Genomic DNA, 9,151 nt, shown 5'->3' with positions numbered 1-9,151 from the left:
CAGTCAGTCTAGTATATACAGTCAGTCTAGTATAGTAGATACAGTCAGTCTAGTATAGTAGATACAGTCAGTCTAGTATAGTAGATACAGTCAGTCTAGTATAGTAGATAGTCAGTCTAGTATAGTATAGTAGATACAGTCAGTCTAGTATAGTAGATACAGTCAGTCTAGTATAGTAGATACAGTCAGTCTAGTATAGTAGATACAGTCAGTCTAGTATAGTAGATACAGTCAGTCTAGTATAGTAGATACAGTCAGTCTAGTATAGTAGATGCAGTCAGTCTAGTAGATACAGTCAGTCTAGTAGATACAGTCAGTCTAGTAGATACAGTCAGTCTAGTACAGTAGATACAGTCAGTCTAGTATAGTATATACAGTCAGTCTAGTACAGTATATACAGTCAGTCTGGTACAGTAGATACAGACAGTCTAGTATAGTAGATACAGACAGTCTAGTATAGTAGATACAGTCAGTCTAGTACAGTAGATACAGTCAGTCTAGTACAGTAGATACAGTCAGTCTAGTATAGTATAGTAGATACAGTCAGTCTAGTATAGTAGATAGTCAGTCTAGTATAGTAGACACAGTCAGTCTAGTACAGTAGATACAGTCAGTCTAGTATATGCAGTCAGTCTAGTATAGTATATACAGTCAGTCTAGTATAGTATATACAGTCAGTCTAGTACAGTAGATACAGTCAGTCTAGTACAGTAGATACAGTCAGTCTAGTACAGTAGATACAGTCAGTCTAGTATAGTATATACAGTCAGTCTAGTATAGTAGATACAGTCAGTCTAGTATAGTATATACAGTCAGTCTAGTATAGTAGATACAGTCAGTCTAGTATAGTATATACAGTCAGTCTAGTATAGTAGATACAGTCAGTCTAGTATAGTATATACAGTCAGTCTAGTATAGTATATACAGTCAGTCTAGTATAGTATATACAGTCAGTCTAGTATAGTAGATACAGTCAGTCTAGTATATAGATATCTAGTCAGTCATGTAGTGTATAATAGCATCATATCAGTCAGTATATAAACCTAGTACAGTAGACCAGTCAGTCCAGTAGATGTATATACAGTCGTCTAGTACAGTACTATACAGTCAGTCTGCCCTAGTAGATACAGTCAGTCTAGTATAGTTATACAGTCAGTCTAGTAAGTAGACACAGTCAGTCTTCAGTATATACAGTGAGTCAGAGTATATACATCAGTCTAGTAGCTAGTATATGGGAACCATACAGTCAGTCTAGTAATAGTAGATCAGAGTCTAGTCAGTATAGTATAACAGTCAGTCTAGTACAGTAGATACAGTCAGTCTAGTATTAATACACATCAATAGTTATTCTGTGGATAGTATATAATCAGTCTAGTTATATTCCGTTTCTAGTATAGTAGTATAGTGATATATTTCTACACAGTCTTCCTCGTGGTTATACAAATGTTTATTTAATATCTGACCACTACTTTGGTAATGTTCAGTTATATAGCAGTCAAAGCTATTAAACCTGCTGTCTATCCCAGTAGTCTTAAAGTTATTAAATATTACTAAACCCCTTCTACCTATGGGAAGGTTATAAATATGACATCCCTCGCTTAGCTACCTATCCAGTTAAACCATCCATCTCCCTATCAGTTATTAAACCACACTAAACAGTCCATCTACCTATCAGTTATAATAAATATTATTAAACCTCCATCTACCTATCAGTTATTAAATATTACTAAACCTCCATCTACCTATCAGTTAATAAATATTACTAAACCTCCATCTACCTCTTAGTTATTAAATATTACTAAACCTCCATCTACCTATCAGTTATTAAATATTACTAAACCTCCATCTACCTATCAGTTATTAAATATTATTAAACCTCCTGTCGATCCATCTACCGATCAAAGTTATTAAAAGGGACAATTTACACATTATAAAACCTCCCATCTGGCATCACTGAGCAGCACCTGCATCAGAGAGTGGTTTAGACATACCTTAACCCACCTCTCTCCACCTCAACCCACCTCTCTCCACCTCAACCCACCTCTCTCTCCACCTTAACCCACCTCTCTCTCCACCTTAACCCACCTCTCTCTCCACCTTAACCCACCTCTCTCTCCACCTTAACCCACCTCTCTCTCCACCTTAACCCACCTCTCTCCACCTCAACCCACCTTCTCTCCACCTTAACCCACCTCTCTCTCCACCTTAACCCACCTCTCTCTCCACCTTAACCCACCTCTCTCCACCTTAACCTTACCTCTCTCCACCTCAACCCACCTTAACCCTCTCACCTTAACCCACCTCTCTCCACCTTAACCCACCTCTCTCTCACCTTAACCCACCTCTCTCCACCTTAACCCACCTCTCCTCCACCTTAACCCACCTCTCTCTCCACCTTAACCCACCTCTCTCTCCACCTTAACCCACCTCTCTCCACCTTAACCCACCTCTCTCCACCTCTCCACCTTAACCCACCTCTCTCCCACCTTAACTCCACCTTAACCCACCTCTCTCCACCCCTCCACCTCTCTCTCCCACCTTAACCCACCTCTCTCCCACCTTAACCCACCTCTCTCTCTCCATCCCCTCTCCACCTTAACCCATCTCTCCACCTTAACCCACCTCTCTCTCTACCTTAACCCACCTCTCTCTTCACCTCTCTCTCCACCTTAACCCATATCTCTCCACCTCTCTCCACCCCTCTCCACCTCTCTCCACCTTAACCTCATACCCCATCTCTCCACCCACCCCATCTCTCACCTCTCTCCACCTTAACCCCATATCTCTCCACCTCTCTCCACCCCTCTCCATATCCACCTTAACTCCATATCTCTCCCACCCCTCCCCACCTCTCCCATCTCTCTCCACCTTAACCCCATATCTCTCCACCTTAACCCACATCTCTCCACCTCTCTCTCCACCTCACCCACCTTAACCCACCTCTCCACCTCTCTCCACTCAACCCACCTCTCTCACCCCACCTCAACCCCCACCTCTCTCCACTCAACCCACCTCTCTCCACCTCAACCCACCTCTCTCCACCTCAACCCACCTCTCACCTCAACCCCACCTCTCCACCTCACCCCACCTCAACCCACCTCTCCCCACCTCTCCCCACCTCTCCCCTCTCCCCACCTCAACCCACTCTCTCTCCATCTCTCCCTCTCACCTCTCTCCACCTTAACTCAACTCTCGTCACCTCAACCCATCTCTCCCCACCTCAACCCACCTCTCTCCACTTCTCTCCACCTCTCCCCACCTCAACCCAACTCTCGTCACCTCACCCCATCTCTCTCCACTTCTCTCCACCTCAACCCACCTCTCTCCATCTGAACCCACCTCTCTCCACCTCACCCCCACCTCTCTCCACTTCTCTCCACCTCAACCCACCTCACCCCCATCTCTCTACCACCTTAACCCATCTCAACCCACCTCACCCCACTTCTCTCCCACCTCAACCCACCTCTCCCCACCTCTCTCCCCTCTCTCCCCACTCACTCCACCTTTCCACCTTAACCCACCTTCTCTCCCCACCTCACCCCACCTCAACCCCCACCTCTCTCCCCCCTCACCCACCTCTCTCACCTCAACCCATCTCTCCCCACCTCAACCCACCTCTCTCCACCTCAACCCACCTTAACTCTCCATCAACCCACCTCTCTCCACCTCACCCACCTCTCCACCTCAACCCACTCTCTCCAAATCTCTCCACCTCAACCCACCCCTCTCCTCCACCTCAACCTCACCCTCTCCACCTCAACCCACCCTCTCCACCTCAACACCTCAACCCACCCTCTCCACCTCAACCCACCTCTCTCCACCCCACCTCTCTCTCAACCCATCTCACCCCTCTCCACCTCTCTCCACCCTCCCCCACCTCTCCCTCCACCTCAAATCACCTCTCCACCTCTCTCCCCCACCTCAACCCACCCCTCCCCACCTCAACGTGTGGAGGAAGGTTTTTCCCCCTGTTAACACTTTTCTAAAGCGTTGTCACAGAGCAGCCCCCGTGCGTCAGAGGCCAGTTGTGCAACATAACACGCGTTCCCACAGAGAGAGAACTAAACCAAACTGGAGACTTAAGTGGTTGTTTCTCCACCATCTTGACTTGGTGAATATTTCATCAAGTTTAAATAATGCAGATCATCGCCGCCTCATTCTCCTCCATCATCTCTCTCGCCATCTCTCTCTCTCCCCATCTGTTTTCTCAATCCTCCCCCTCTCTTTGCCAGTCTCTCTCTCTCTCTACGTAGAACTTACAGACTGGTTAAAGTCACCGAGTTCAGGGTACTAAAGATGACAAAAGTTGAGTGAGTTCCGTTTACTGCCCTGTGTCATTATGTCCTGGTTCTGGTTCTGGTCTAACACCTGTATGGCTGCAGTGTGTCTTGGTTCTGGTTCTGGTCTAACACCTGTATGTAACGGCTGCAGTGTGTCTTGGTTCTGGTTCTGGTCTAACACCTGTATGGGTGCAGTGTGTCCTGTCTTGGTTCTGGTTCTGGTTCTGGTCTAACACCTGTATGGGTGCAGTGTGTCCTGTCTTGGTTCTGGTTCTGGTCTAACACCTGTATGGCTGCAGTGTGTCCTGTCTTGGTTCTGGTTCTGGTCTAACACCTGTATGGCTGCAGTGTGTCCTGTCTTGGTTCTGGTTCTGGTCTAACACCTGTATGGGTGCAGTGTGTCCTGTCTTGGTTCTGGTTCTGGTCTAACACCTGTATGTAACGTGCAGTGTGTCCTGTCTTGGTTCTGGTTCTGGTCTAACACCTGTATGGCTGCAGTGTGTCCTGTCTTGGTTCTGGTTCTGGTCTAACACCTGTATGGCTGCAGTGTGTCCTGTCCTGGTTCTGGTTCTGGTCTAACACCTGTATGGCTGCAGTGTGTCCTGTCTTGGTTCTGGTCTAACACCTGTATGTAACGGCTGCAGTGTGTCTTGGTTCTGGTTCTGGTCTAACACCTGTATGGGTGCAGTGTGTCCTGTCTTGGTTCTGGTTCTGGTTCTGGTCTAACACCTGTATGGCTGCAGTGTGTCCTGTCTTGGTTCTGGTTCTGGTCTAACACCTGTATGGGTGCAGTGTGTCCTGTCTTGGTTCTGGTTCTGGTCTAACACCTGTATGGGTGCAGTGTGTCCTGTCTTGGTTCTGGTTCTGGTCTAACACCTGTATGGGTCCAGTGTGTCCTGTCTTGGTTCTGGTTCTGGTTCTGGTCTAACACCTGTATGGCTGCAGTGTGTCCTGTCTTGGTTCTGGTTCTGGTCTAACACCTGTATGGGTGCAGTGTGTCCTGTCTTGGTTCTGGTTCTGGTCTAACACCTGTATGGCTGCAGTGTGTCCTGTCTTGGTTCTGGTTCTGGTCTAACACCTGTATGGCTGCAGTGTGTCCTGTCTTGGTTCTGGTTCTGGTCTAACACCTGTATGGGTGCAGTGTGTCCTGTCTTGGTTCTGGTTCTGGTCTAACACCTGTATGGGTGCAGTGTGTCCTGTCTTGGTTCTGGTTCTGGTCTAACACCTGTATGGGTGCAGTGTGTCCTGTCTTGGTTCTGGTTCTGGTCTAACACCTGTATGGGTGCAGTGTGTCCTGTCTTGGTTCTGGTTCTGGTCTAACACCTGTATGGGTGCAGTGTGTCCTGTCTTGGTTCTGGTTCTGGTCTAACACCTGTATGGGTGCAGTGTGTCCTGTCTTGGTTCTGGTTCTGGTCTAACACCTGTATGGCTGCAGTGTGTCCTGTCTTGGTTCTGGTTCTGGTCTAACACCTGTATGGGTGCAGTGTGTCCTGTCTTGGTTCTGGTTCTGGTTCTGGTCTAACACCTGTATGGCTGCAGTGTGTCCTGTCTTGGTTCTGGTTCTGGTCTAACACCTGTATGGCTGCAGTGTGTCCTGTCTTGGTTCTGGTTCTGGTCTAACACCTGTATGGCTGCAGTGTGTCCTGTCTTGGTTCTGGTTCTGGTCTAACACCTGTATGGCTGCAGTGTGTCCTGTCCTGGTTCTGGTTCTGGTCTAACACCTGTATGTAACGGCTGCAGTGTGTCCTGTCTTGGTTCTGGTTCTGGTCTAACACCTGTATGGGTGCAGTGTGTCCTGTCTTGGTTCTGGTTCTGGTCTAACACCTGTATGGGTGCAGTGTGTCCTGTCTTGGTTCTGGTTCTGGTCTAACACCTGTATGGGTGCAGTGTGTCCTGTCTTGGTTCTGGTTCTGGTCTAACACCTGTATGGGTGCAGTGTGTCCTGTCTTGGTTCTGGTTCTGGTCTAACACCTGTATGGGTGCAGTGTGTCCTGTCTTGGTTCTGGTTCTGGTCTAACACCTGTATGGGTGCAGTGTGTCCTGTCTTGGTTCTGGTTCTGGTCTAACACCTGTATGGGTGCAGTGTGTCCTGTCTTGGTTCTGGTTCTGGTCTAACACCTGTATGGGTGCAGTGTGTCCTGTCTTGGTTCTGGTTCTGGTCTAACACCTGTATGGCTGCAGTGTGTCCTGTCTTGGTTCTGGTTCTGGTCTAACACCTGTATGGGTGCAGTGTGTCCTGTCTTGGTTCTGGTTCTGGTTCTGGTCTAACACCTGTATGGCTGCAGTGTGTCCTGTCTTGGTTCTGGTTCTGGTCTAACACCTGTATGGCTGCAGTGTGTCCTGTCTTGGTTCTGGTTCTGGTCTAACACCTGTATGGGTGCAGTGTGTCCTGTCTTGGTTCTGGTTCTGGTTCTGGTCTAACACCTGTATGGCTGCAGTGTGTCCTGTCTTGGTTCTGGTTCTGGTCTAACACCTGTATGGCTGCAGTGTGTCCTGTCTTGGTTCTGGTTCTGGTCTAACACCTGTATGGCTGCAGTGTGTCCTGTCTTGGTTCTGGTTCTGGTCTAACACCTGTATGGGTGCAGTGTGTCCTGTCTTGGTTCTGGTTCTGGTCTAACACCTGTATGGGTGCAGTGTGTCCTGTCTTGGTTCTGGTTCTGGTCTAACACCTGTATGGCTGCAGTGTGTCCTGTCTTGGTTCTGGTTCTGGTCTAACACCTGTATGGGTGCAGTGTGTCCTGTCTTGGTTCTGGTTCTGGTTCTGGTCTAACACCTGTATGGGTGCAGTGTGTCCTGTCTTGGTTCTGGTTCTGGTCTAACACCTGTATGGCTGCAGTGTGTCCTGTCTTGGTTCTGGTTCTGGTCTAACACCTGTATGGCTGCAGTGTGTCCTGTCTTGGTTCTGGGTTCTGGTCTAACACCTGTATGGGTGCAGTGTGTCCTGTCTTGGTTCTGGTTCTGGTCTAACACCTGTATGGGTGCAGTGTGTCCTGTCTTGGTTCTGGTTCTGGTCTAACACCTGTATGGGTGCAGTGTGTCCTGTCTTGGTTCTGGTTCTGGTCTAACACCTGTATGGCTGCAGTGTGTCCTGTCTTGGTTCTGGTTCTGGTCTAACACCTGTATGGCTGCAGTGTGTCCTGTCTTGGTTCTGGTTCTGGTCTAACACCTGTATGGCTGCAGTGTGTCCTGTCTTGGTTCTGGTTCTGGTCTAACACCTGTATGGGTGCAGTGTGTCCTGTCTTGGTTCTGGTTCTGGTCTAACACCTGTATGGCTGCAGTGTGTCCTGTCTTGGTTCTGGTTCTGGTCTAACACCTGTATGGCTGCAGTGTGTCCTGTCTTGGTTCTGGTTCTGGTCTAACACCTGTATGGCTGCAGTGTGTCCTGTCTTGGTTCTGGTTCTGGTCTAACACCTGTATGGCTGCAGTGTGTCCTGTCTTGGTTCTGGTTCTGGTCTAACACCTGTATGGCTGCAGTGTGTCCTGTCTTGGTTCTGGTTCTGGTCTAACACCTGTATGGGTGCAGTGTGTCCTGTCTTGGTTCTGGTTCTGGTCTAACACCTGTATGGCTGCAGTGTGTCCTGTCTTGGTTCTGGTTCTGGTCTAACACCTGTATGGGTGCAGTGTGTCCTGTCTTGGTTCTGGTTCTGGTCTAACACCTGTATGGCTGCAGTGTGTCCTGTCTTGGTTCTGGTTCTGGTCTAACACCCAAGGGTGCAGTGTGTCCTGTCTTGGTTCTGGTTCTGGTCTAACACCTGTATGGGTGCAGTGTGTCCTGTCTTGGTTCTGGTTCTGGTCTAACACCTGTATGGGTGCAGTGTGTCCTGTCTTGATTCTGGTTCTGGTCTAACACCTGTATGGGTGCAGTGTGTCCTGTCTTGGTTCTGGTTCTGGTCTAACACCTGTATGGGTGCAGTGTGTCCTGTCTTGGTTCTGGTTCTGGTCTAACACCTGTATGGGTGCAGTGTGTCCTGTCTTGGTTCTGGTTCTGGTCTAACACCTGTATGGGTGCAGTGTGTCCTGTCTTGGTTCTGGTTCTGGTCTAACACCTGTATGGGTGCAGTGTGTCCTGTCTTGGTTCTGGTTCTGGTCTAACACCTGTATGGCTGCAGTGTGTCCCGTCTTGGTTCTGGTTCTGGTCTAACACCTGTATGGCTGCAGAGTGTCCTGTCTTGGTTCTGGTTCTGGTTCTGGTCTAACACCTGTATGGGTGCAGTGTGTCCTGTCTTGGTTCTGGTTCTGGTTCTGGTCTAACACCTGTATGGGTGTTAATTGAAATGCATTCCGGGTGAGACTACGATAATATATGCCATTTAGCAGACGCTTTTATCCAAAGCGACTTACAGTCATGTGTGCATACATTCTACGTATGGGTGGTCCCGGGAATCGAACCCACTACCCTGGCGTTACAAGCGCCATGCTCTACCAACTGAGCTACAGAAGGACGATGAAGCTGGTTGAGAGAACGACATGAGTGTGCAAAGCTGTCGTCGAGGCAAAGGGTAACTACTTTGAAGAATCTCAAATATAACATATCTTTATTTGTTTAACATTTTTTTGGTTACTACACGATTCCATATGTGTTATTTCATTGTTCTGATGTCTTCATTATTATTCTACAATGTAGAACATACTGAAAATAAAGAGAAACCCTTGAATGAGTAGGTGTGTGTGTGTGTGTGTGTATATATATGTGTGTGTATGTATGTATGTATGTATGTATGTATGTATGTATGTATGTATGTATGTATGTATGTATGTGTATGTATGTATGTATGTATGTATGTATGTATGTATGTATGTATGTATGTATGTATGTATGTATGTATGTATGTATGTATGTGTGTATGTGTGTGTGTCTCTGCTGTGTGTGT

At 47.7% G+C, this 9,151-nt stretch overlaps 1 long non-coding RNA gene across 1 annotated transcript; it reads right to left on the bottom strand.

Moving 5' to 3' along the window:
* Positions 1-3,965: 3,965 nt before the first annotated feature.
* LOC127922734 (uncharacterized) lies at positions 3,966-6,495 on the bottom strand. Its single transcript, XR_008112093.1, has 3 exons — positions 6,002-6,495; positions 5,310-5,456; positions 3,966-4,368 (listed from the first exon to the last, which is right to left on the bottom strand). It is a non-coding gene; the product is annotated as an uncharacterized LOC127922734 (long non-coding RNA).
* Between the last annotated feature and the right edge of the window lie 2,656 nt (positions 6,496-9,151).

This window comes from Oncorhynchus keta, unplaced genomic scaffold, assembly GCF_023373465.1.
Source record: "Oncorhynchus keta strain PuntledgeMale-10-30-2019 unplaced genomic scaffold, Oket_V2 Un_contig_26907_pilon_pilon, whole genome shotgun sequence".
In the NCBI taxonomy this organism is placed as follows: Eukaryota; Metazoa; Chordata; class Actinopteri; order Salmoniformes; family Salmonidae; genus Oncorhynchus; species Oncorhynchus keta.
Note: the sequence above shows the minus strand (reverse complement) of the source record. Positions and strands in the feature narration are given on the sequence as shown.